This window comes from Mobula birostris, chromosome 1 (genome assembly GCF_030028105.1).
Source record: "Mobula birostris isolate sMobBir1 chromosome 1, sMobBir1.hap1, whole genome shotgun sequence".
Lineage (NCBI taxonomy): Eukaryota > Metazoa > Chordata > Chondrichthyes > Myliobatiformes > Myliobatidae > Mobula > Mobula birostris.
Window position 1 is genome coordinate 209,097,224 of NC_092370.1, and position 24,330 is coordinate 209,121,553.

At 40.2% G+C, this 24,330-nt stretch overlaps 1 protein-coding gene and 1 long non-coding RNA gene across 3 annotated transcripts in view; one reads left to right on the forward strand and one right to left on the reverse strand.

Annotated features, from left to right (window-relative positions):
• LOC140204087 (uncharacterized) overlaps positions 1–11,399 on the reverse strand; it is a 142,067-nt gene extending 130,668 nt beyond the window's left edge. For both annotated transcript variants that reach the window (XR_011887527.1, XR_011887526.1), the window contains exons 1-2: positions 11,244–11,399; positions 10,175–10,342 (exon numbers count right to left, since the gene is read on the reverse strand). This is a non-coding gene — a long non-coding RNA (uncharacterized lncRNA). The remainder of the gene's footprint in view (positions 1–10,174; positions 10,343–11,243) is intronic.
• The window catches only part of eml1 (EMAP like 1), a 231,638-nt gene that overhangs the window by 11,771 nt on the left and 195,537 nt on the right, over positions 1–24,330 (forward strand). The window lies entirely within an intron of this gene.

Here is a 24,330-nt window from a genome sequence, read left to right on the forward strand (position 1 = left end):
GTAAGTTACACAGACAGTATGCATCTTGTTCCCAAATAATGTCGATTCATCTGGTTAAGTGTAACCTTACACAGAACAATGCATTTGCAATCCACTACAGGCTATGGGTAATTGCTCTGAAATCAGTTCATAATACGGTTCAAAATGAGTGCAAGATAACTGTTATGAACATTTTACGTAAGCTTTCGGAAACGTATCCAACAACAGTCTTTGACTGGAAAAAAAAGGTAGATTATAATTATGATTGTTGAATATATTTAGATTTTTACAATCAAGATTGTAAAAATCTTTTCCAATCAAGATTTTTACAACCATGATGTAATATTAACAAAGGGGAAGAGTACAGCATTTCCAGAGAAATGAATCAACAATCATTCAACGGTTAAAAATACCTTCATCCAAGCAGTAAGGAAAACATCCCAGAGCACTTGCAGGTCCCAGGTCACGCTTGCTGTGACAGCACAGTTAGTTGATGGAATGAGTAACAACAGTACTGAGATTGTAATGATACTGATTGGTCCTATTCAGTCGCTCCGAGCACTGCATGTGGGCATGGGGTATCTTTTGTCTTTCTTCAGCAAGAACCTAGAGAGTGGTGCTTTATAATGATTTTGCTGCACTGCTGGGTTACTGTTGATACAATTTGCTTCATCTCCTGTTTAATTCAGATAGAACTAAAAACATTCCAAGTGAGTTTACCCTGTAATTTAATGAACAGACAAGTCATAATATTGAAAATCCCTGCACTCCATTCTCTGTCTTTGTCTCATTGCCTGTGCCTAGCCAGGGTGATAGTGGAACACCACTAAATTGTGCCCAAACTCCACTCACTCAATCCCATCTGGACTGGCAGGGGTACAGTATATGTTGGGGAATACTTGTAAACCCACTTCAGATTTAAGTGATTACATGTTCTTAAAAGCACATACCAAACAGGTTAACTTCTCTCAAATTCAGCACTTCAGGCTTCTTTCTAATTGATCCACTGGCAAACAAGGCTGCTGTGTACTATAACTGCAGTAGTAAATGGACATTGGCAGGCAGTCTGGGAGCAGGCACATTGTAGATATTGTATAGTTTGAGTACTTCATGTGCATCCGACATTACTTGGATGTAAAATGGTGTTTAGAGTTCAATTTTGAGTATTCAAACCTGTAGAAGATATATTGACTTTTTAAGGGACCACAGTATAAAATGAATACATAAGACTTGAACATTTGTAGTGATTTTATAATATATAAAATGCATACCTAAGTTCCATTATGTATGAATGTCCATTATTAATGGAAGCCACAGAAGTGAAGTGGTTAGCTCAATGTTATAACAACTCACGTTGTCAGAGTTCAGAGTTCAATTCTGGCACCCTCTGCAAGGAGTATGTATGTTCTCCCCGTAACCGTGTGGGTTTCCTGCAGTACTCCAGCTTCCTCCCACATTCCGGTTAGTGGGTTAAGTGGTCATTGTAAATCATTCTGGGTTGCTGAGTGTCTCTGCTTGGTGGGAGGGAAGGACTTCTTCTGCAGTGTATAGACCAGTTAGCCTGGCTTCAGTGGTTGGGAAGAGCCAATTGTTAAGGATGAGGTGATGGAGTACTTGGTGACAGAGTACAAGATAGTACAAAGTCAGCATGGTTTCCTTCAGGGAAAATCCTGGCTGATGAACCTGGTTGAATTCTTTGAGGAGATTTCAAGTAGGATAGATAAAGAGGATGCAGTGGATGTTGTATATTTGGACTGCAGAAGGCCTTTACCGAGTTAAGAGCCCATGATATTACAGGAAAGTTACTAACATGGTTAGAGCATTGACTGATTGGTAGGAGGCAGTGAGTGGGAATAAAAGGATCCTTTTCTAGTTGGCTGCCAGTGACTAGTGGTGTTCCACAGGGGTCGGTGTTGGGACCACTTCTTTTAATGCTGTATATAAATGATTTAAATGATGGAATAAATGGTTTTGTTTCCAAGTTTGCAGATGAAACGGAGGTTGGTTGAGGGGTGGGTGGTGTTGAGAAAACAAGTAGGATGCATAAGGACTTGAACAGATTAGGATATTGGGCAAGAAAGTGGCAAATGAAATACAAAGTTGGAAAATGCATGGTCATGCACTTTGGTAGGAGAAATAAATGTGCGGACTATTTTCTAAATGGGGAGAAAATCCAGGAATCTGAGATGCAGAGGAACTTGGGAGTCCTTGTGCAGATCTCCCTGAAGGTTAACTTGCAGGTTGAGTCAATGGTGAGGAAGGCAAATGCAATGTTAGCATTCATTTCAAGAGGTCTAGAATACAAGAGCAAGGATATGATGCTGAGGCTTTATAAGGTTCTGATGAGGCCTTGCCTTGAGTATTGTGAAGAGTTTTGGGCCCCTCATCTTAGAAAAGTTGTGCTGGCATTGGAGAGGGAGAAGAGAAGGTTCACAAGGATAATTCCAGGAATGAAAAGGTTGTCATATGAGGAACGTTTGATGGCTCTGGGTCTGTACTTGCTGGAATTCAGAAGGATGAGGGGGGATCTCATTGAAACCTTTCAAATGTTGAAAGGCCTAGACAGAGTAGATGTGGAAAGGGTGTTTTCCATGGTGGGAGAGTCTAGGTCAAGAAGTCACATCCTCAGGATAGAGGGGCAGCCTTTCAAAACAGAGATGTGGAGAAATTTGTTGCCACATGCAGCTGTGGAGGCCAGGTCGTTGGGTATATTTAAAGCAGAGATTGATAGGTTCATGATTGGACCTGGCATCAAAGGTTACGAGGAGAAGGCCGGGAACTGGAGTTGAGAAGGAGATAAAAAAGGATCAGCCATGATTGAATGGCAGAGCAGACTTGATGGACCAGATGTCCTAATTTTGCTCCTATGTCTTATGGTCTTATGATCTTATGGTATCTCCAAATAAAATAAAAATCAAACTTCATCCCCAGTCAGCAGCGCAAAATCTGAAGTGCTAAAGTATCATTGGAGCTGAATTACTGCCACAGATAGGAGCAACTTGACATCACAAAACAATCCCTTCAATGGAATCCATTTCCAGTCAAAGTTGCCTCAGATGATTTACCCTTTCAGTTTTAATGGTTGAGGCATTACTTAACTGAGCAGATGAAAGGGTGAAAATAAGCTGGTAGGATTGTGGATAAGTTATTTCAAGTGATATGGGAATTCAGAAGAAAGATCGTAACTTAAAAAGTAACGCCAGGCTATCTATCTGCATCTAAGGAGTGATATTGGGAAGTAAGCTGTCACCCAGTAGATAGTGGCAGTCTGGAACTCTCTCCCGAAACATCTGTGGCTAGTAAGTCAACACTTCAGGACAAATATTTATACTTTATCTTTAAGAGAGATACGGAATATAGATCAAAGGCAGTTAAAGGGAGTTGAGTTGTATTTTATGGGAATCAAAAACAAAAACTTGTTTATAACTTTCAGCCAATGCAAAGTGTTTAACAGGCACTAAGGAATCTGCTTTGAAGTGTAGTAACTGTTACAAAACTTGATAGTCCAAGTACAGCCAACATGTTTTCACATAGAGCAATATTATATTAATCAGACAAACTGTCTTGTGGTGTTTAATAAGGGATCAATATTGGTTTGGACAAAAAAAGTGAATGGCAAATAGGCTTAAGCAGTTAGTTATATACCTATAAGGATGCATACTGCTCTCAGAACCTTGCTTTTGTTCTTGATTCTACGGTGTGCTCTCTGGGAATTTCTCCAAAGTAAAGTGAGTTAATGTTGACTTTGCACCTGAGCAGTTACCACCTTTCTCTTATTGTTCTCAGATCGGTCACTATTAAACAATCAAATAGTATATCCTTAATTGCCAAGGAATTTTCCAAGGCATTTGGGCCTGTTGGATTGCTTTTATCAGATGATATTATTCCACATTACATTTTTTAGCTGTTAATCAGAACATTCAACAAAACTTTTATTTCAGATTTCCAACACCTTCAATATTTAGTTTTCAGGTTACTCTTACAACCCTGGAGGGATATGTATTATACTAATGGAGACACAAGAAACTGCAAATGCTGGAATCTGGAGCAAAAAACGACCTGCTGGAGGTACGCAGTGGGTCAAGCAGCATCTGTAGAGGGGAATGGACAGTTAATGTTTTGGGTCCTGATGAAAGCTATTGGCTCTAAATGTTGACTGTTTATTTCCTTCTACAGATGCTGCTTCACCATTATTCCTATTGTACTTACATTTTGACAATCAAACACCAGAGGGCCCCAGTGAGCGTAAACACACTCCAGCAATCACATTGCATTATAACGTCTCCCACAGAAAGCTTCAAAGGCAATGAAGTAAGATACCACAATATTAGTATTCTGATGTGAACACATTATTGCACACAACAACTTTCTTTCAGCATGCCCTCAGGTGTGTCCAAGGTCTGGGGACATGGAGGTTCCAATGACATTAGTCATAGTGTTACTTTATTGATCCTGGGGGAAATTCAGGGGACCAGCCTGACACAAAGCCAGATTTACCACCTCACTTCTTTTTCAATCAAACGTGCACATGGCTTTCCCCAAACTGTTATTTAAGATGATGTGAAGCGATACCATCAGGTGGTCGCTTTTAACTGTTAGGTGGGACCCTGTTCATCTGGTAGTAGGAGCCTCTCCAATGTTTTGTGTCACCTTTTAGAAAAATGAGGTTTTAACTGCTCACAGCAAGCAGAGTGAAGATGCTATTGTTAAAATAAGGGCTCACTTTTCAGATTGATTTATGGTCCTCTGGAAGTAACAAGTGGACCAATATGATCCATATTTAATGGCTTCCAACTGATAGAACAAGATAAAAGTTGCTGGTGAGCATTCACCAGCAACTTTTATGTGTGTTGCTTGAAATTCCAGCATCTGCAGATTTCCTCGTGTTTGCATGATAGAACAAGATGTGATTTTTTAAAAATTTGGTACTGATTTGCATCGTTTTACAGACATCTTTGAATATTTATGTACAATAATTTACTGAGGGTAATTCTACTGTGACGGGGCTTGCTTCCTTTCTATTTGCATCGAATAGAACTTTTATTCTGTAGCTTCGCTTATAAGTTGGCTGCCAACAGTGTTGCCCATCTGGAATGCCCAAGACAAGAGGGAGTTAATAATTCATTGCTTGCATGCTTAAATCTCCAAGAGCTCTATCAAAGGAATTCTCTGAAATACACTGACAGCAATTGGCTCCTTTTGGTTTTAAGGAAAGCATGATGCCAATGCTGGTTCTTTTGATAAAAGACAAAGAAAGAAACTTCCTGTGGAGACCTTCCATATGCATATCTCCTCTAATGGAAACAAGAGGAAAAGAACTTATAACAAGCCATAAACTTAACAGTTGTCTTTGGGAGTTTCACTAATGCATATTTAAGAAGGGTAATTATTGGAGGAGGAGTTTGTTTGATATAAAAATAGTTTCTGAGGTAACAGTGCAATGATTAACTTAACTTGGCCCTATTTTAATCACTGCAGTTTTGAATTTTCAAGTTTGAACATGACAGCTGGGTCATGGTGGAAACAATTCTTGATTTTCCAATTTTAAATTATAATGAATTCACTACTTATCAAATTAATCCAGTACACTCCTGGGATTTGAATTGCTGAACTGTTTAAAAAAAGGTTTCTGTAATTTTGCTAGCTATTTTATTTCTTTATTTACTTGTAGAAGTTTCTGTTACTATGCAGTAACTGGAGACATTGTGCTGCCTCAGTCAAAGCTATGAAGGCATATGAAATGTGAGAAGTGATATTAATGACCAGTAGAAGTAAAATGACAGTCATCTGCAGCTGAAAGGAAAGAGCTTAGGTTTGCTGTGAATTTTTAGAAAGATAAGCACAATCTATGTCACTTTTCTTACAGAAAAATAATTTATATTGATACAGATCATGAGAACAATATGCTTTACATGCCTTCGGTTTCAACCTCAAGGAAACAAAGAAAAAAACACCATGATCTGCATTTTAAATTTTGCTTGTGATAGCCTTTGTTTTTTTCTGAAAATATATTAAATTTAAGAAATTTGATTTTAAATATAGTGAAAGCGGCATATTATCCATATATCTACAAACTGCGTGAATTGTGACACATGATTTTGTGTCAATTTTGTTTATTTAATGTAGAAAGTACTAATAGCAACTTCTCCTCTTTTACGTTGCAATGTGATAGCAGAAGAGACCGATCTGTATTAATTTCATTTTTTTAAAATACTAAATGTTCCACTATAATTTATGCTAAAATATGACCGTAATTGCAGCAATAAAATGTTAAAATTCTAAACAACCAACCCCTCCCCATTATATGACATTCCTTAAGAACATATTTATAAATGTTGATATTTTTATCATAAGACTGTAAGATATTGGAGCAGAATTAGGCATTTTGGCTCGTCAAGTCTGCTTCGTCATTTCATAATGGCTGACCCATTTTTCCTCTCAGCCCCAATCTCTGACTTTGCCATATCCCTTCATGCCCTGACCAATCAAGAATCCATCAACTTCTGCCTTAAATATACATGAAGACTTGGCCTCCACAGATGCCTGTGGAATTCCACAGATTCACCACTCGCTGGCTGAAGAAATTCCTCCTCATCTCCGTTCTAAAAGGATGCCTCTCTATTCTGAGTCTGTGTCCTCTGGTCTTAGACTCTCCCACCATAGGAAGCACCCTCTCCACATCCATTCTATCAAGGCCTATCACCATTTGATATGGTTCAATGCCGTCACCTCTCATAGTAGCAAAAGATGTGTGCATGTGCACACCTTAGAGGGAACATTGACTCCAAGTGAGGCCTCACCAGTGCTTTATAAATTCTCAACATTACATCCTTGCTTTTATATTCTAGTCCTCTTGAAACGAATGCTAACATCACATTTGCCTTTCTCACCACAGACGCAACTTGCAAATTAATCTTTAGTGAATCCTGCACAAAAACTCCCAAGTCCCTTTGCACCTCAGTGTTTTGTATTTTCCCTCCATTTAGAAAATAATCAACCCTTTCATTTCTCCTACCAAAGTACATGACCATACACTTCCCGACACTGTATTCCAACTGCCACTTCTTTGCCCATTCTCCTAGTCTAACTAAGTCCTACAGTGGCCTCGCTACTTCCTCAAAACTACCTGCCCTCTGCCTGCCTTCATATCGTCAGCAAACTTTGCAACAAAGCCATCAACTCTATCATCCAAATCATTGACATGTAACGTAAAAAGAATTGGTCCCAACATAGACACCTGTGGAACACCACTAGTCACCGGCAGCCAACCAGAAAAGGCTCTCTTTATCCCCACTCTTTGCCTCCTGTCAACCAGCTACTGCTTTATCCACGAATCTTTCCTGTAATACCATGGGCTTGTAGCTTTTTAAGCAGAATTATGTGTGGCAACTTGTCAAAGGCCTTCTGAAAATTCAAGTACACTACATCAACCAATTCTCCTTTGTCCATCTTTTTAAAGATTTCTTTAAAGAATTCCAACAGATTTGTCAGGCAAGATTTTCCCTTGAGGAAACCATGCTGACTACAGCCTTTTTTATCATGTGCCCCCAGGTAACCTTTTATAGTTATAGGTTATCGCTTAATTATAATTTATTCCATGCAACAGAAGGCGATGGGATTTGGGAACATTAAATTATGATGACAACATGCCTGACTGCAGCCTCAGGATAACTATTTAACCTTTTCAGATTCATTTATTTATCACATGTACATTGAAGCAAACAGTGAAATGCATCGCTTGATTTAACAACCAACACAACCAAAGGATGTGCTGGAGGCAGCCTACAAATATTGCCACACATTCCAGCAACAACAGAACATGCCCACAATGTTCAACAGAACAACAACAACAACCACAACAGCAAAACAAGTCATTTTCCACCCTCCCAGCAATTCTCTCACACAGCCTAATCTCCAATGCCAGGACAGGCCACCTCCAGACCTCCATCTTCCAGAGTCTGGCATGGACTCACTGACATTGGGCCTCCATCTTCCGGACACACCAACCTAGAGTCTTTGACCTTCAGGTCTTGACCTCTGGACTCACTGACTTTGGTCCCTATGACTTAGCGATTACTGGACTTTCAACTCTGAGCCTCGAACTCCAGACTCACACAGACCGCGAACCTGGGGGCATCAGCAACCCTCATTCACAGGGCCTATGACTACGATTGACTCCTTCAGTCATTGACCGTGGGGATTGCTGGTCTTCATCCTCAATGTCTGCTGATCTGACATCTTTGCACAGGGATTGCTGGCCTTTGACCGTGGACCACTCTGACCACCAGCACCTGTCCCTGTTCAACATCAGTCAATGACCTCTACCCAACGTTGCCTCTAATTTGTAATGACCAGTGTGCTCAAAAAGCTTGCGCTGTGTAATTCTTTGCCCAGTGACAACAGCGTGTGCGCACTGAATGATTTCTTCGATAAATACTGTGTACATCAGCCAGCTCTAAAACCTTCAGACAATTCATTGCAAACACCACATTGTCAACACCATCCAGATCAGAAACAAGAAAAAGAGATGTGATTGTGTACAATCATAAAATATATACTTAATATGCCATGGAGGTAGTGGGTGATAACCTTTTGTGCACAGTTTAAATTCCTTTGTGCGCTAGTAGCATAAAGATGTGTGCACGTGCACATGCGCACGCCCCAGAGGGAACATTGCCTCTACCTCCCCCTCATTCCTGACTCTGACTCTGGAAGTCCTTGCATTAGGAGAAAATAGATCAGGTCCTGTTATGTTTTATAACTCCAACACATAAAACTAATCGATGGAACAACATGCAGCCGGGGGATAGACGTGAACTTCATTTTTACTTATTTTCACTTCAGTGAGGCCTGCACATATGGCATGGTAGCATCATGACGTATGTCATTCACGTACATTTACACATAACCCGTAATGAATTATGTAAACAAAGAATGTTTGATCAAGCTACATTTACAATATTACTCAAATATTCTTCTTCTTCTTTGGCTGTCCATCGATTTCGATGTTGACTGAGGCCTGGGCAAGGTTGTATGGAAGACCGGCAGTTGCCCATGCTGCAAGTCTCCCCTCTCCACGCCACCGATGTTGTCCAAGGGAAGGGCACTAGGGCCGATACAGTTTGGCACTGGTGTCGTCGCAGAGCAATGTGTGGTTAAGCACCTTGCTCAAGGACACAACACGTTGCCTCAGCTGAGGCTCGAACTAGCGACCTTCAGATCACTAGACCGACACCTTAACCACTTGGCCACGTGCCAACACTATGTGTCAATATTACTGAAGTTTTAAATACACAGCAACCTCACTTCAAAGATGTGAACAAAAAATTCTGATGTAGTGAAAGGTATTGTTAGAATAAGTTGTTAAACTGAGGCCTGCCTTCCTCTCTCAAGTAGGTTTGAAAGATTAGAGGGGCTGGACATTACGCACGTGCCCTGGGTAGTTATGCATTCATCAATAAACATCATGCCAGTGGCCATCACTACACTGCTTTCCATGGGAGCTTGCTGTCGGCAAATCAGCATATCCTCCCTCATAACATTTATGGTCAAAGGACGTTCTTTGTCAGACTCTAAGCTCTAAGGAGTTTCAATTTGCCAGCAGTTACAGGGACTGTTGTGCAGATCCATTTTGTTATGGGAGAACATATACAAGTAAACTTAATAAAACACATTGCACGTATTGTTTCTGAATAGCTTTTTGGGAGTTGTTGTGGCTCCGTTTGCCCCTCCCCTTCCCCATACTCTTGCAATTGACTGCTGCGACAGTCAATTCCCATGAACATAGAACCATAAGACATAGGAGCAGAATTAGGCCACTTGGCCCATCGAATCTGCTCCGCCATTTAGTCATGGCTGGTCCTTTTTTTTTCCCCTCTGCCCCATATGTGGGCAAAATCAATTGCCAATTATAGGCACAATGATACCTTTATAATTGGCCTAATTCAACAACTCTTAAATCAAATTTGTAATGAGTACTTCCTATGATTAATTGCAAGAACAGTTAAAGTTTCACAGTGAGTTTAGAATTATACATAAAAACCTTGTAAAACAGGCCAAGGGGAACAGAACGCTTATGAGCTGACAGATTTATGGAGCAGATCTGGGGTGAGTCTATGGAGAAAGAATGTTGAACACAACATCATCCTGGGATTCTCTGATTCTATGGAGAAACCAAGGCATAATAATCACTTACCCATGTATGGTCTGCTTGTTCTGAAAATGAGGAACTTGCTGTTCTTCTGACTTTTGTGGATAATCAATCACTGATATCACGCAACATTTAAATAAATATAAATCTCGTATTCAACAATGGGTCTCCATGGTCCTCAATTAGTTACAATTTTTCTCTTCATCATATGATCTAGTTAAAAGAACAATACGGTTACATTACATAATACATTTGGCTTTAGAGTGCTGATAATATAATTTGAAACTGTGCAACATTTGAGAAACTACTTGGTTAAAACAAACCATCTATATGCATTGTTTTGAGGTATGATAGATAAAAGGACATTGTGTTTGTCTGAATATTTATGGAATGACCTGGTACTGAAGATGAAATTATCTGAATTGTAAAAATGTGGAGAATGAGATTCTTTCTCTCTCAGTACTAGGAGAAAGGTCATGTGCCATTTCATTTGAATTACATTGAAAGCATTCTCAATTCATATTACCCATGGTGATAAAAGATTGCACGGTAATTTTAATGTAGAAATTGGCATAGTAATGAGTACAGATTTGTTTGAGATAATAGAAGATTCTATTAGAATTTTAAAAACTCTTCAATTAGTATCTATAACTGTAAGAGAGTTTCAATTTGCTGCTTGTGTGCTAAACTGACATCAGAGATTGTGCATTATAGGAAATGATTTAATGTCAGTGTAAATTGGCCACACTCTTAATGTGCAATGCTAGTTTCTGACCAGGGTCAGATTTAAAATCTACCCCCACCTCTTGCAAGTGGAGTTTGTTCTAAATTTTGATTTGTGACTCATCAGGTGATTTACCAATGGAAGGAACGAAGCTGGTTTGGCCTAGTGATTTATTTCTATCTGCTACAAAAGATAAAATTAGCATAATTTTATCATTTAATATCAGATTGCTATACCAGTCTAGGTAGTTTCTAAAGGGAAAAAAAATCAGAGCTTTCCATCTTTCTCCCCTGACACTGAGAAACGGGGTCCACTGAGAGTAAATCAATCTCCTTCTTGTCCCACTAGCCCTTGGAATCTGCCCTCAGAACAATGACTATTGCTACTCACAGCATTTCCCTTTGGGATTCTTCTTGCTGTCCATTAAGATCTGACTGTGAAGAGTTATACTGACATGTTGTTTTAGTTAGATGTTTGACTCAGAAATGATAACTTGTACATCCATGCTGGTTTTAGGTTTTAAAACCCTGCTGCCTGTATCCAGTCCTTGTTTTCCCCTTGAGCACTTTAGGTATTTATCCCTGTCAGCTACTTTAAGATGCTCATTCTTTGTAGCTCCAACCCCAAAGTTAAACGTCACATACCATAACTTTCCTCCTCCTCTTCCTTTATGCTTGGTTTGACTCTGCATCCGAAAACAATTAAACTCAATGACCTTTTAGTGTGACGTAGATTTCCCTTAGTTACATAATAGAGAATTACATGGAGTATCAATCTCACAAAATGGTGTTTACTTCAGTCACTATCAACACCATCATTGGAAGGTCTGTATCTGACAGCATCCTACGCTTGCCAGTAGCTGCTGTTTTGATATGTCGAAAATGTGCGAAGAAAGAAGAAAATGGCAGTGATTTAATGATGTGTTGTCCTTATGTGGAGTCAATATTTATAGCCCTGGCTCAGCTAACACCAGTCTGTCAACCATTCTCTCCTAGTTATCCTATCAGACGATCTGCTCGATGGTGCTGATGTGTTCACTTTATTTCACCATCTGTCCAGCATGTGACAATTTTCCCAATATTTACGGTTCTCTCTAATATTCAAAGCTGACCCATTAAAGTATTAATAAATACAGAATGATTAAAGAGTCTCATCCATGAGACTCTAAAGTGATCGTCCATCAGAATTACCAAAGTACGTCAATAGTGATTGCCAAGGAATTTGTCAGTGCCATGAGGGCATTCGGTGGTGGATGAGGTCCAGGGTGTCTTGTGCAGAGGAATAGGCCTTGTGTCCTCAAGAGCTTGCCTTAGTACACGTTACCATTGTGAAGTAAATCAGGAACATCTTGCACCGGTATCAGACAGTAAGTGTCATGAGGCAGTAAGACCCAGGGATGAGCAACATTTAAACAAAATTTCATATCAATGACTGACGTGAAAGAACTTAAGAGCATTCTAAGCCAGAGAGATTTAGCACAAGCCAAAAGGGGTTTCTCCATCTGTCACTTTTATAATAGTCCACACAAGATAACAGTTACTGGCATCATCAGTTAGGCTAATCAAAGCTTCAGTAAGATTAAATCTGAATGGAAAAGAGCCCATATGTCCAACAGCTTTAAATCTATTCCCTTGAGAATAGCTGTGTATTAATCAAATGACACAATTGAAATATGTCAAAGCAACCACATGAAGTAACTTAACTGATGAAAAACAAATACAAGACATGCACCTCTTGGTTTTGTTATGTAGAAGTGGTCAGCTTCTACCAGTTGTTAATCCTTGACCGATACAAAGACAAAAATTAGATCTTTGGAGAAAGCAGCTTTGAGATGAGGACAAGGAATATTGGTTTATTTCCAAAAACCTGCAATTAACACTCGGTTTCATTCTCTGTTTTTTCTGATTAATTTTAATGGAATCCCTTTTATTCCCATTTGCAGAATATTGTCACATTTTCTGAATGTTAACATATAAATGCATTTTGAAAATCTTTTAGCATATAAAATTTAACCAGGTAGATCAATTAAATGGAAACAGAGCAAATCTGAAAAATGCAATTCACTTGCTTGCAGCTCATTACAGTATCATTCATTTCCTTTGCTTTGCTCACAGACATGACAGAGTACTAAATTATATTCCCTCCGTATGTCCTTCAGATTTTTCATCACAGCCTGTGCAATGGGCTTATATCATTCCATCCAACTCAGAGCTTTTGTTGTAAAGGAGTGTTAGCTCTTCTCACCATGCACAATATGATAAATTACTGACACCTACAAGATGTAATATCCTATCTAAGTTGCAGGGAATAAACCAGTTAATACAGTGTTTGAGAAACTATCACATAGTTTGCATATTATTTGCTGGAGACTACTGACATTGGAAAGAAAGAGTTTTCATTTTTAATTCCTAGTCTGGTTTCAAGACTAAAACTGCTTTCAAAATGTAATCACTGTTGTTAGATAGATAAGACCAAGATCACAGTAATTAGCATTTATATTCACAATTTTAATATTGTAAGATGCCCCAAGGCAAAAGGAAATATTTTCAAACAAGCATTAAAAAAGATATTATGACAAGTGATAGCTAACAAACATAGAATGGCATTTGAAAGGAGAGTGGAAGGAAGGGAAAATTTTAATGAGGAAGTAGTAGAGTTTCAGGCCAAGATGGCTGAGAGCTGATTGGCAGTGGTGAAACAATAAATTAGAGTTGTACAAGGGGGCAAAAGTGAGAAGTTCTTAGGCAGTTTTAGAAGCTTGGGAGGAGAGGATAACAGACAGAAATTTTGTTCCAGAATCTGCCATCCATACACATTCACAAGATCACAAGACAAAGGAGCAGAAGTAGGCCATTCGGCCCATCGAGTCTGCTCTGCCACTATTCTTTCAGCTAAACTATTCTTTCATCTAGTTCCAATTTCCAGCTTTTCCCCCATATCCTTTGATACCCTGACTAATTAGATACCGATCAATCTCCTCCTTAAACACCCTCATTGATCAGGCCTCCACAGCTGTATGTGGCAATGAATTCCATAAATCCACGACCCTCTGGCTAAAAAAATTTCTCCTCATCTCTGTTTTAAATGGGTACTCTCTAATTCTAAGACTGTGGCCTCTTGTCCTGGACTCACCCACCAAGGGAAACAGCCTTTCCACATTTACTCTGTTCAACCCTTTCAACATTCGAAATGTTTCTACAAGATCCCCTCTCATTCTTCTATACTCTAATGAATACAGTCCAAGAGCCTACAAATGCTCCTCATATGTTAGCCCCTGCATTCCAGGAATCATCCTCGTAAATCTTCTCTGAACTCTCTCCAACGTCAGTACATCCCTTCTAAGATAGGGGGGCCCAAAACTGCACACAGTATTCCAAATGAGGTCTCACCAGTGTCCCATAGAGCCTCATCAACACCTCCTTACTCTTATACACTATTCCTCTTGAAATGAATGCCAGCACAGGGAGATAACAATCAGGAACAGTTGTGTACAGGACATGGCTGAATATCACTTCCATGAAACTCATTAATACGTGCATGGCCCACAAATGGTTTGCCACTTCCATCAAAGCAGACTTTCAATATGAAGCCCTGCTTTGGTGAAACTTAAAGGAGACGTGCCTGAAGAGACCATTGTCCAAAATCCCTTTAAATTAAAAACTTACTTCTTACTAAGGACATCCTTTGTGACCCAGACTTCCCTTCAGTCAATTAGAACCCTGATCCTATTTATAAACCACCAATGCCACCCTAGGCCACCCAACCAACATCACTCACCTTGTAGCTGATGCCCCAACACTCAACTAACCTCTAGATCCTACACTCCTGCATGAGGGCCACTCCAAATTCCAGCCCTGTGACCTACATGTATTCCTCAAGCCACTCTAACACTTCCAGAATCTTAATTCAAATGCTTTGGTCCAGCACACACAGCACAATCACAACACGCTGGAGGAACTCAGCAGGTCGGGCAGCGTCCGTGGAAAAGATCGGTCGACGTTTCGCAGCACAATAATGTAACTCTCAGTTAATGTGACAATTTTCCAGGTCAGGGAGTGGTGACATCTCACATTTGACAGAAAGTACATTCGGTCCATTCAAAAAAAATCCTCATTGTCCCTTTATCAGATATTCTTTGAATGATTCCAAAATTGGTTTGTAAGGTTAGACTTCCAGTCTTCCATCGAAGATTTTTGAAATTGAACTTGGACATCATTGTCCATCTCTGATTTTGACACAAGCTAATATTCTCAGTATGTCTACATATAGTGAGTATGTTCCCTTACACTTTTTGAGATGCATAACTAAAAACAATCTTCTCATACATGTCAGTCCTCTTATCCCATGAATTTATCCCCAGGATAGTTTCCTCAGTTTGAATACATTATTTATTATAACAACATGGAGGATTTGTATTAGAGGGGATAAGCAATCTAACTTTGGCTTTGGTTGGGATATCAGACAGAAAGTCAGCTATTTTGATCATTTAGTCTAATTGGCAGCATAGTTGCCTGATGCCCTGCCATCCACAAAATCTCCTTATGTTGGTGCTATATTGAAACTTGAGTATTTGAAGATTTGTAATTGTCGAAACAAGTTTATTAGCAGCATTATGAACAGAGCAATGTAATAGCTCTGAGTGTTGCAATATTGAAGTGGAATATTAGCTAGAGTACAGCATTAATTGGACATTGGCAAACATCAAGGCAGAATGGTAATTGATCAATTCGCACTGAATTAAACTAAATTCTAATCTCCTAACTTTGGTGCTATGTGAAATCTCACAGCTATGGAAAGTTTATAAAAGACTATCGCATTGAAAATTCCAAATTTCTTTTCTTGTCAGTTAAGAAATAACTTTGGAACAAAGTCCTTAAATTGGAGGTTAGAGGGTTATTAAATTAAATTAGTCACTTGATCGCTGCTGATCTGAACCTGATGCAAGCCCAAGGAATTGGAACTTTCCAAAGGATAATATGACTCTACTTAACACAGTAGCATATTCCGAAAAGTGGAAGAAAGGAATTGCTGTGACATGGTCCCATAAAGGAGTGCAACACATTTGACCCAGGTCACTAAAAACCCTGATCAACTTACCAATCACCTGTCCAGCTCTGGGCTCCATCCCTCCCCCTCCAGTCTTCTCCTATCATTTTGGATCTCCCCCTCCCCCTCCCACTTTCAAATCTCTTACTAACTCTTCCTTCAGTTAGTCCTGACGAAGGGTCTCGGCCTGAAACCTCGACTGTACCCCTTCCTAGAGATGCTGCCTGGCCTGCTGCGTTCACCGGCAACTTTGAAATGTGTTGCTTGAATTTCCAGCATCTGCAGAATTCCTGTTGTTTGCGTTTTTAAAGACAAAATTTGACTACTTCTATCTTGAACAAGGTCATCGATTCTGCAGGAGTAACTAGAAAATTTACCTCAGCAGGGTACCAAAAAAATAGCATTCATAAATAATGAAAGTAGAATCAGTTGGATTAAAATTAATTCACTCTGCTAAAATTTAAAGGCTCAGGTCAGATTAGATTTTGTACTGCTAACCTCTCTTACTGATACTCCCAAGAATCATAATTTGCTTGATATTGCTGCAAGTGGCCTCACTTTCCACACGTGTTGCACTGCTTCATGGGAGCATTATTGGAATTGGCTCATTATTACAGGGTAAAGTTCAGACTGATGATTGGTTTAGGTATTAAGTCAGCAGTAAAGAAGAGGAACTTGACAGGCACAAAGGCAGACAAATTAGTTAGGCATTTCTTTCAAGCAGAGCATGGAGCTGTGACTGCCTGTCGTATTTTCCACAGAGAGGATCCCTACTTGAGAACAAACTTTGGGGGGCTTGTCCTTGGGCAGGGTGAGCAGCTGAAGACCAAGGGCGTGAAGACAAGTTGTGGAGGACGGGTGTCGGGAGCTGACAGCAGAGCTTTGTTGCTAGAAGGGATATTTCATCTGTTGTACGTATTGCAGCAGGCCCTGCAATGCCCACTTTCTCAGGAGCATGTTTAATACGAGCAAGAGGCCTCTGGTTAGTTCAGTCAAAATGTCTGCTGTCTGCTTTAATTTTGCCTCAGACCAGTATGAAATGAAGCATTCTTGAGGAGCAAAGCGCAGCATTGTGATATTGGTCAGCTAACTGAGTGGGGCTTGTACACTGCATCACAGCAGACAACAGTAGCTTCAGAAAGTTTATTCCTTCCAATTTTTTGAGATGTGATCAATTGAAAATTTCAAAACTCAGTATCTCAGTATTGTGGAGATATACAGTATGTCTGATGTAGGAAGAAAGTAATTGGACAGAATGAAATAACATGGTGCGTGTGTTTTAACAATTCTCATTGTTTTTTAGTAATTCATCATATTCTTGGCACCACGTGTCATTAGAAATAAGAACCCACATCCTTTCCCCCCAAAAAAGATATACAAAAGAAATAGCTGGTTTTCTTTACATTCAAAACGTTGTTCAGTCTATACCTTTGTGGTGTTATGAGGTTGATGAATTTGTAGTGTTAGCACATCCGATGTACAAGGGACCACTGCCACATGTAGCCATTTTGGACGATGCGAACTTTAAGTGTTTTAGGGGATTGAGGCCCTTATTGTCCAGTGGTAGCAGGACTTTAGACTGCAGTCCTTCTTCACAGAGCCTTTGTGTTGGCTGCACCAGGCTTTAGTGTGCTCTTTGGCCAATAGCCTGAAGTGTGCAGGCAGCTGCATTCGCTTACAGACATCTTGAACTAGAAGGTCACAGGTTTTGGGCAGACCAGAGTGTATCTTTTACCAGGATGATCTTCCAGCAGCACTTGACATTTGATTTACTGGGAACATTCCCTCTTACATCAGGGAATCCTCTATTACTTAGCTGCTTGGCTTGTTCCTCAAAAAAGGAGCCCTGCGTCCACCTCTATATTCTGGTGTATTTGCATCAGTGCAGTTTTATCAAGCAAAGATTTTAAGGGTCATGAAGCTATTGCAATCCAGAGTTAAGGTAGTGTATATGGATTTCAGTAAGGCATTTGATAAGGTTCCCCATGTGAGGCTCATTCAGAAGTAATGTGGCATGGGATCCAAGGAGACCTTGCTTTGTGAATCCAGAGTTGCCTTGCCCACAGAAGGCAAAGGATGGTTGTAGATGGTTCATATTCTGCATGGAGGTCAGTGACCAGCGGTGGTCCACAGGGATCTGTCCTGCGACCCCTCCTCTTTGTGATTTTTATAAATGACCTGGATGAGGCAGTAGAAGGGTGGGTTAGTAAGTTTGCTGATGTCACAAAAGTTGGAGGTGTTGTGAATAGTCTGGAGAGTTGGCAAAGGTCACAGCGAGACATCAATATGATGCAGAACTGGGTTGAGAAGTGGCAGATGGAGTTCAACCCAGATAAGTGTGAAGTGGTTCATTTTGGTAGGTCAAATTTGAAGACAGAATATTAATGGTAAGACCCTTGGCAGGGTGGAAGATCAACGAGATCTTGGGGTCCATGTCCATAGGACACGCAAAGATGCTGCCAGGTTGGCAGTGTTGTTAAGAAGGCATATGATGTGTTGGCCTTCATCAACCATGGGATTGAGTTCAAGTGCCATGAGGTAATGTTACAGCTATATGGCACCTTAGTTGGACCCCACTTGGAGTACTGTGTTCAGTTCTGGTCACCACATTACAAGAAGGATGTGGATACTATAGAGAGAGAGCAGAGCAGATTTACAAGAATGTTGCCTGGATTGGAGAGCATGCCTTATGGGAATAGGTTGAGTGAACTTCGCCTTTTCTCCTCGGAGTGACACAGGATGAGAGGTGACCTGAGAGAGATGTATAAGATGATGAGAAGCATTGATCACGTGGATAGCCAGAGGATTTTTCCCAGTGCTGAAGTGGCTAACATGTGGGGCTTAGTTTTAAGGTGCTTGGAAGTAGGTACAAGGGGGATGTCAGAGGTTAGTTTTTCACACAGAGAGTGGTGGGTGCATGGAATGCATTGCCAGTGACAACGGTAGAGGCCGATACAGTAGGGTCTTTTAAGGGACTCTTAGATAGGTACATGGAGCTTAGAGAAGTAGAGGGCCATGCAGTAGGGAAATTCTAGGCAGTTTCTAGAGCAGCTTATATGCTTGGCACAACATTGTGGGTCGAAGGGCCTGTGATGTGCTGTAGATTTCTACGTTTCCAGGGTAAACAGCTGCCATTATTAGTTAAATGGTGGAACATGTTCAATAGCTGAAAGGACTTCTGTTCCTACAAAACAGAGAAAGGAAAGAAATTAGAAAATTTATCGCACTGTTTGTACCTGTACAAACAACACCAATAAGACCCTATTGGACTGAAAACCTACTAGTATTTACAGACTGTAAAATTAACACATTATTTTGGCGTGACAGGCGCATATCTGGATGCACTGCAACAACTGATAAGGTAGTTGCTCTTGGAATGATACAATTCAGTCTTTTTCAAAGTAATTTTCAAAGCTTTGTCACATTGTGCTGTTTGCCTGATCCCTTTCTGATGAAAAAGCCTTGACCTTGCTGATTGCAGAAAGATGTTGTGTTGGGAATAAAACAGTGACAGTGACAAGAAACCGGCTTGCATGGTTAGCTGTGACTTTTCTGTCTAGTCCCTCTACACACTCCTCAGATGAGCTAATTTTATAACAAAATAATTCCACAAATAAAGGTGTAAGCTTGAAAGATCAGGAAGCAGTTGGTAGCTTGCAAATTTGCATTACCAAATAAGTTGTGCAATTGATTTAAAAACAGCACTTCAGTGTAGTTTTCATTTCAAACTGTCATCTTAAACTAGGTCTTAATGACTTCATCATGATGTTATTACTGTCGCTTAAAAGGAGATTATGTTGAGAACATGCCTTCATTATTCCTCCCTCTGCTTTCTGCATCTCACTGCTTATTTAAGCAAATTGTGGAGAAAGGATCACATGCAGAGTCCTATGAACTGCCCCGAATTTGGCTTCTCCAGAACCTGATTCAGGCGCAATGAATATAAAGCCAATACCAGAGGAACCAATTCAGTTGGATTACCATACAGCTCTGGAACCAACTCCAGGTTATTATTTACTTAACCCAATTTCTTAGGTTGGTTAGTAATTGTTGAGTTATTTAAAAAGTTTTCTTATTGGTGTTTGCATGATTGAAATGTAAGTAATTTATTAGGATTAGAACTCTCATACATCTTCAGCTGAATTTGTTAATAAACTATAGAAATTATTTGATTTTTGTATTAAATCACTTATCAAATCACATAAATTGCATATTGTGTATTCATGAAGTCATCTGCTGAAGTGATTGTGGATCAGGGCAGTGACGCAGCAGGCTACTGCTGATTGTTGTTGAAAGCTAATTCATCAGTGGATTTCACTTGTGCAAGGACTCAGCTGCCTAGATGCCAATTGTTATCAGTTTGAATCTTCACACAAGAAGGGTATATTTGTAGAGTGAAGAATGAAACTAATTACACTCTTTGTGGTTGATGAAGGAAAATGAAACTTACCAAGTAGAAAATGTGCAAATTGAGTTTTTGATGCCTATGTCTTAAACCTAATTAATTATCCCAGTTTTTAAAAATCTGATATAAATGTTCTATTCTTCAATACAATTTCCTGCAATGTAATCTCCAATATTGTGTGGCGTTTCTGGAAAGTAATATGGTTAATCCTCTTTGTGTTCATGTGGACAGGTGGATGAATATCCAACTACTTTATAAAACAGAAGTACTGAATGAAATTGAACATACAATCCACAACTGATCCATTTATTCCTTTAGAAAACTGTCTAATTTTGTCACTCTTGCTTAATGGAGATGTTTATATTGTACTGCAAAACTGTTAAAGTGCAGTTTGAAGCCCCAGTTCCAAGATGAGCAAGCATGTTCCTTCAGAGCTGATGCATGATCTTTCTGTTCCTCTAGATATATATAGAGTATAAAGCTCATTTATTGCTGCATCCAGCATTTACACCATAACCAATATAAACAAGGCAACTGGTATTTTTAATTATCTTGCACATAACTGCAAGATAGCACTGCTGAACCACAGCAATGTTCTGTGGGCTACAGACATTACTGTGATGAAGTGTTTTGAGAGATTGATGATGAAACATATCAACTCCTGCCTGAGAAGCAACTTGGATCCACTCAATTTGCCTACCAGAGCAACAGGTCCACAGTGGATGCCATCTTACTGACTCTTTACTCAACCCTGGAACTTTGGGACAGCAAAGAATCATGCATCAGGATGGTCTTTATCAAATACAGCTCAGCATTCAATACCATTCATCCCTCAAAACAAATCAATAAGTTCCAAGGCCTTCATCTCACGTTCTTGATATTTATTGCTTATGTTATTTATTATTATTATTTCTTTCATTTTGTATTTGCACTGTTCATTGTCTTTTGCACTTTGATTGAGTGCCCCAGTTGGTGTGATCTTCCATTGATTCTGTTATGGTTATTATTCCAATATGGATTTATTGAGCATGCCTGTAAGAAAACATATCTCAGTGTTGTATATGGTGACATATATGTACTTTGATAACAAATTTACCTGAACTTTGAACGTAATAATCTTATTACTGCTTGTAGAAAGTGCAATGTGGTAGTGTTTAAATGGGGAGATGTGTTTCCCTTCTCTTCAACACTCTGAGAAAGTTCCTGGTCTGTGTGAAGTACTTCTGAATGAATTTCTTAAGCTCAAGCTCAAGTTGTTGTCATCTGACTGTAGAGGTATACAGCCAAGCAAAACAACATCCCTCCAAACTACAGTTTATCCATAATAAATATATCACAGAGAGTGCATAAAAGAAAATATCACCACAAATAAAAATAAATATAATTCAAAATGCATGTGAAGTGCACAGCACAGATAAACAGTGAACAGCTCTTTGTCCTGGTGGCGAGATCTCATTGGTGGCAGGCTGTTCATTTGTCTTACAGCCTGGGTAAGAAGCTGTTACCCGGTCCTAGTCCTGATATTCCTGTATTGCCTTCCTGACAGTAGAAGGTTAAAGAGATGGTGGGATGGGTGGTAGGGATCCTCTCAACACTCAAAAACTTCTATAGTTGTACCATGGAGAGCATTCTGACAGGCTGCATGGGGGGGGCGGCGGGGAGCTACTGCACAGAACTGAACAAAGCTGCAGAGGGTTGTAAATCTAGTCAGCTCCATTTTGGGTACTAGCCTACAAAGTAACCAGGACATCTTCAGGGAGTGGTGTCTCAGAAAGGCAGCGTCCATTATTCAGGACCTCCAGCACACAGGGCATGTCCTTTTCTCACTGTTACCATCAGGTAGGAGATACAAAAGCCTGAAGGCACACACTCAGCGAATCAGGAACAGCTTCTTCCCCTCTGCCACCCGATTCCTAAATGGACATTGACCCCTTGAACACTACCTCACCTTTTTAATACTGTATATATTACTTCTGTTTTTGCACAATTTTTAATCTGTTCAATACACATATACTGCAATATATTTATTAATTTTTCTTCTATATAATGTCTGTCAGTGGGAGAGCATTTTGGAGATAGTGATCACAATTCTATCTCCTTTACCATAGCATTGGAAAGGGATAGGGAACAGACAAGTTAGGGAAACGTTTAATTGGAGTAAGGGGAAATATGAGGCTATCAGGCAGGAACTTGGAAGCATAAATTGGAAACAGATGTTCTCAGAGAAACGTATGGAAGAAATGTGGCAAATGTTCAGGGGATATTTGCATGGGGTTCTCTGTAGGTATGTTCCAATGAGACAGGGAAAGGATGGTAGGATACAGGAACCGTGGTGTACAAAGGCTGTTGTAAATCTAGTCAAGAAGAAAAGAAAAGCTTACGAAAGATTCAAAAAACAAGATAATGATAGAGATCTAGGAGATTATAAGGCTAGCAGGAAGGAGCTTAAGAAAGAAATTAGAAGAGCCAGAAGGGGCCATGAGAAGGCATTGGCGTACAAGATTAAGGAACACCCCAAGGCATTCTACAAGTATGTGAAGAGCAAGAGGATAAGACATGAGAGAATAAGACCAATCAAGTGTGACAGTGGAAAATTGTGTATGGAACCAGAGGAGATGGCAGAGGTACTTAATAAATGTTTTGCATCAGTATTCACTGTGGAAATGGATCTTGGTGATTGTAGCGATGACCTGCAGTGGATTGAAAAGCTTGAGTATGTAGATATTAAGGAAGTGGATGTGCTGGAGCTTCTGGAAAGCACCGGGACCAGACGAGATGTACCCCAGGCTACTGTGGGAAGCGAGAGAGGAGATTGCTGAGCCTCTGGCAATGATGTTTGCATCATCAATGAGGATGGGAGAGGTTCCAGAGGATTGGAGGGTTGCGGATGTTGTTCCCTTATTCAAGAAAGGGAGTAGGGATAGCCCAGGAAATTATAGACCAGTGAGTCTTCCTTCAGTGGTTGGTAAGTTGATGGAGAAGATCCTGAGAGGCAGGATTTATGAACATTTGGAGAGGCATAATATGATTAGGAATAGTCAGCATGGCTTTGTCAAAGACAGGTCATGCCTTACGAGCCTGATTGAATTTTTTGAGGATGTGACTAAACACATTGATGAAGGTAGAGCCGTAGATGTAGTGTATATGGATTTCAGCAAGACATTTGATAAGGTACCCCATGCAAGGCTTATTGAGAAAGTAAGGAGGCATGGGATCCAAGGGGACATTGCTTTGTGGATCCAGAACTGGCCTGCCCACAGAAGGCAAAGAGTGGTTATAGACGGGTCATATTCTGCATGGAGGTAGGTGACCAGTGGTGTTGCCTCAGGGATCTGTTCTGGGACCCCCTACTCTTTGTGATTTTTATAAATGACCTGGATGAGGAAGTGAAGGGATGGTTAGTAAATTTGCTGATGACACAAAGGTTGGGGGTGTTGTGGATAGTGTGGAGGGCTATCAGAGGTTACAGCAGGGCATTGATAGGATGCAAAACTGGGCTGAGAAGTGGAAGATGGAGTTCAACCCAGATAAGTGTGAGGTGGTTCATTTTGGTAGGTCAAATATGATGGCAGAATATAGCATTAATGACAAGACTCTTGGCAGTGTGGAGGATCAGAGGGATCTTGGGATCTGAGCCCATAGGACACTCAAAGCAGCTGCGCAGGTTGACTCTGTGGTTAGAAGGCATACAGTGCATTGGCCTTCATCGGTCGTGAGATTGAGTTTAAGAGCTGAGAGGTAATGTTGCAGCTATACGGAACTCCGGTCAGACCCCACTTGGAGTACTATGCTCAATTCTGGTCACCTCACTACAGGAAGGATGTGGAAACCATAGAAAGCGTGCAAAGGAGATTTACAAGGATGTTGCCTGGATTGGGGAGCATGCCTTATGAGAACAGGTTGAGTGAACTCGGCCTTTTCTCCTTGGAGCGACAAAGGATGAGAGGTGACCTTATAGAGGTGTATGTGGTTTTTTCAGTTTTAGTCTTGGTTTGTCCTGTGTTTCTGTGATATCTTTCTGGAGGA